Consider the following 4,908-nt stretch of genomic DNA (forward strand, 5'->3'; position numbering starts at 1 on the left):
TCAGTCACGACATCATCCGATTCAAGTGTGGGTTGAACAAAGAGATCTCCACTCATTTAACACTTCACAAATTTGATACCGTTGAAGATATTTTCCAAGTGGCTCTTGAGTCGAAAGGGATCTTAAAGAGAGGTCGTCGCTTAAGACAAGGGGACAATCCATCTTGGGTTGTCCTAGAAGTAAGGACATGGCCGAGCCTCAAGATGGAGAGAAAACTAGAAATATGCCACTTGATAATGATGATGATGATGGTGGTGGTGGTGGTGAAGTTATTTCCCCACAAAAAGGGTAGTGTGTTGTTCCAAACTTTGTAGTTTGACGCAATATGATTAGTAAGGCAATAGATAACCTAGCCAAAGGGAAAATCTATTCCATACTAAATGCCTTGTAAAGGGGAATGTGTGCACTTTGGTGATTGATAGTGATAGTTGTGCGAATGTCGTTAGTGTTGCTATGGTGAACTTTCTGAAATTAGCAACTACACTTCATACTAGCCCTTACAAGTTGTAATGGTTGAACGAATGCGGTGAATTGAAGGTCATGAGGCAATGTGTGATACGGTTTAAGGTAAGGAACTACCAAGACGAAGTGCTTTGTGATGTGATACCAATGCAAGCATGTCATTTGTTGTTAGGTAGACCTTGGCAATATGATAGGTCTACCAAACATGATGGGAGGACTAACCGATATTCACTTGAGAAGGATGGTCGAAAGGTCACTCTTTATCCTCTTTTTCCATCATAAGTGAATGAATTACATCAAAAGATGAGGGAGTTGAAGGAGAAGGGAAAGAAACCCAAAAATGGTGAAAAGCAGGGGAAAATCGTGGGTGGGACAGTAGGGATTTCCAGGACTGCCTCAACGTCAAATGGGTAAGAAAACATGGTGATGTTGACTAGAAAGAAGGAACTCTTCTTGGATTATGATGTGGACATGCCTATGCTTCTTTTGGCTCATTGTTTTAATACTAACCCCACTAATTCTTCTATTTCTGCTTTGATTTCTTGTATGTTACAGGATTATGAAGATGTATTTCCCAAAGAACTTCCTCAAGGATTGCCTCTGCTTTAGGGAATTGAGCATCAAATTGACTTTTGCCAGGCTCACAATTGCCAAATAAGCTGGCTTATAGAAGTAACCCTTCGGACACCAAAGAATTGCAGCGTCAAGTTAAGAAACTCCTCAACAAAGGGTATATCAAGGAGAGCATGAGTCCGTGCGCGGTTCCAGTGCTACTGGTGCCTAAGAAAGATGGAACATGGCATATGTGTGTGGACTGCCGAGCCATCAATAAGATTATGGTAAAATATCATCACCCTATCCCTAGGTTAGATGATATGCTTGATTAATTGAATGGTTCGTGTTTATTTTCCAAGATTGATTTAAGGAGTGGCTATCACCAAATAAGAATGCAACCCAGTGACGAATGGAAAACCGCTTTCAAGAATAAATTTGGTCTCTATGAATGGATGGTTATGCCATTCGGCCTAACAAATGCTCCAAGTACGTTCATGAGGCTAATAAATCATATGATGAAGCCATTTATTGGAAATTTTGTTGTTGTTTACTTTGATGATGTCTTGGTCTATAGTAAGTCAATTGATGAGCATTGATGCATTTACAATATGTGTTTGATGTCCTTAAAAAGGAAAGGTTGTATGCAAATCTGGAGAAGTGCTCTTTTGGTGTTAATGAAGTTGTTTTCTTGGGTTTTGTAGTTAGTTCAAGAGGGGTCGAAGTGTGTGAATCCAAGATAGATGCTATCAAAAATTGGCCAACCCCACAAACCATTAGCAAAGTAAGAAGATTCCACGGGTTAGCTAGTTTTTATAGAAGGTTTGTCAAAGGATTCAGCACCATAGCCATTCCTTTGACCGCGGTCATTCGAAAAGACTAACCCTTCAAGTGGGGTGAAGAGCAAGCTAAGGCTTTTAAAGCCTTGAAAGCTCTGCTCATTTTCGCACCTTTATTACAATTGACCAACTTTTATAAGACATTTGAAGTTGAGTGCGATGCTAGTAAAGTGGGAATAGGGGCTATTTTGATGCAAGATTTAAAACCCATTGCTTATTTTAGTGAAAAGCTCAAAGGAGCAACTCTAAACTACTCCACGTATGATCTAGAGTTGTATGCCTTGATTCGAGCTTTGGCCCCTTAGAAGCACTATTTGTGGCCCAAGGAGTTCATGATCCAAATGGACCATGAATCCTTGAAGCATCTTCGAGTACAAGACAAGCTTAACAAGTGGCATGCAAAATGGAGTGAGTTTCTTGAAACCTTCCCTTATGTTATTCAATACAAAAAGGGTAAGGACACTATAGTAGCCGATGTTTTGTCTAGAAAACATGTTCTTATGACAACATTGTTTTCAAAATTAATGGGCTTTGAGAGTTTGAAAGAATTGTATCCCAAGGACCCTCACTTTGCTCCTATCTTTAGGGAATGCAAATAAATAGGTAGGGACAAGTGGGATTCGGCTAGGGGTTCAAATCCCTATGCCAAGTTTGATGGATACTTATTTAAAGGTAGATGATTGTGTGTACCCTCCAGTTCTTGGAGACAGTTATTTGTGAGGGAAGCACACAATGGCGGTCTAATGGGTCACTTTGGGATCGAAAAGACCCTTGGAATATTGGAGGAGCAATTCTATTGGCCAAAAATGCACAAAGATGTGGCCAAGATTTGTGGTCAATGCATAGATTGCAAAGGAGCAAAATCGCGGCTCCTACCTCATGGGTTGTACACCCCACTGCCCACACCTTTACGCCCTTGGCATGACATATCTATGGATTTTGGGTTAGGGTTGCCTAGGACTAGACGAGGTCGGGACAGTATCTTTGTTGTAGTTGATCGGTTTTCTAAGATGGCACACTTTATTCCACGCTTTAAATGTGATGATGCACCTAGTGTGGCCTCTTTGTTTGTTGATAATGTTTTCAAGTTGCATGGTGTTCTGAGGACCATTGTGAGTGATAGGGACTCTAAGTTCTTAAGTCACTTTTGGAAATCCATATGGGGTAGGCTTGTAACCAAGTTGTTATTCTACATCTTGCCACCCACAAACTGATGGTCAAACGGAAGTGGTAAATAGGACTTTGGGTGCTATGCTACGTTCCATGGTAAAAGAAAAATTGGCTTCTTGGGAGGACCACCTACCATTGATTGAGTTTGCATATAACTGTGTCATACACTCATGTACGGCAATGACTCCCTTTGAGTGCATATATGGCCTCAACCCCCTTACCCCTTTGGATTTAACTCCTTTGCCCAGTGATGTTATGATTAGCTTAGATGGAAGCAAGCGGGCAGATTCGATGAAGAAGTTACATGAGAAGGTGCAGCTTCGACTTGAGAAGAAAAATCAAGACATTGCAAGGAGAGTCAACAAGGGGAGAAAGAAACTCATTCTTGAACCGGGAGATTGGGTGTGGGTTCACCTTAGAAAGGATAGGTTTCCATCTCAAATAAAGTCCAAATTGATGCCAAGAGGCGATGGTCCATTTCAAGTACTTGAATGGATCAATGATAATGCCTACAAGATTGACCTTCTTTCGGAATACCAAGTGCACAACACTTTCAACGTGTTTGATCGTTCTCTAGTGGATGCGGTTGAGGATGACCAAATTTTGAATTTGAGGTCAAATTCCTCTCAAGATGGAGAGGATGATACGGGTAAAAATCTGTCCAATACGTTCTCGACCATTCACACGAAGTCAAGCTCGGGAGCTACAAAAACTACAAGTCATGTTCCTGCAAATGACTGCATGTGAGTTGGTACTTGATCTGCCAAAGATCTTCAACATTTTTAAGTGTGAAAATGAGCCTTGAAGTGTAATAAATTACACTCTAAGGGCACCCCATTACTGAAGGGTAGGAAGGTCATTTGTCCTTCATTTTGTGTGTAATATAAATAGATGCTATTGGGGTTATTTTCAGCACTTAGTTCATTCTTCATATTTCACAACAACAAGTCAGTAACATTGAATATTTCTCTCTCTCTTGTTCTTGAGAGTAGAACCTATAATCTTTCCAAAAAGTGTAGTTACACTTGTGTTATTTCTTGGCTTGAAACTTGAGATCCTGAGGTTCATGAGTTCCTCTTGGTCTAAGTAAGAACTTGGTACTGAACTTTTTTGGTCTTAAGGCCTTTCTTATAGTTAGGGTTCATAGATTCTAAGATACTTTGTGTCAAGTTACTATCTTTCATTTTGTACTCTTGAAACTTTGCAGTAACTTAGTGAAGCCGTGTGGGGCTGATTTTCGATTCACTATAGTTACTGCCATTTGTTGTTCTTGTTGTTACATTGTACTCTTTCTAATCTATCATCTTGTGTTGTTGAACCATAGTTTAATATTATTGTTATTTTCTTGTTCTCCTTGTATAGCTACTGTTTTGGTGTTGGTATTCCTTCAAAATTTCATGATTGTTGTTGTCTTCACATATTGGAGTTGTTATCTTCAAGCTCTCAGAATTGTAGAATGTTTGGACTGATTTGGTGGCAGATTTGATACGCTCTAAGTTAGTAGTGTATCAGCCATGGTGTGTAAATACACCATGTGTAATATCCAAAATGCCCTTAATTAAGTTCCAAAACCGTGAGTCCTCAGTCTCAAATGCTGCAAGCAATCCTCCACATGCGAGATTGCTTTAAGTTATGCTCATAACGGTTCCTCCATGCATGTTCTTGTATTCTCAAGGTGACCAAGTCTTGAGCCTCTATATGTTGGCCTCAAAAGATGTCATCAAAAGATAAGATGTCCATTTGTCCTCTTACTCCCCTACTCCTCTCAATCTTTTGTCTCTCATAATAATTTGAATTGGATCTGGTAGGAACTTCTTTTTGTGGCTCGGGCAGAATGTACGTCTCGAGGCAATTTCCCCATCGGTCTCTTACAATATTAGGCTAA

Source organism: Capsicum annuum, chromosome 5 (assembly GCF_002878395.1).
Source record: "Capsicum annuum cultivar UCD-10X-F1 chromosome 5, UCD10Xv1.1, whole genome shotgun sequence".
Lineage (NCBI taxonomy): Eukaryota > Viridiplantae > Streptophyta > Magnoliopsida > Solanales > Solanaceae > Capsicum > Capsicum annuum.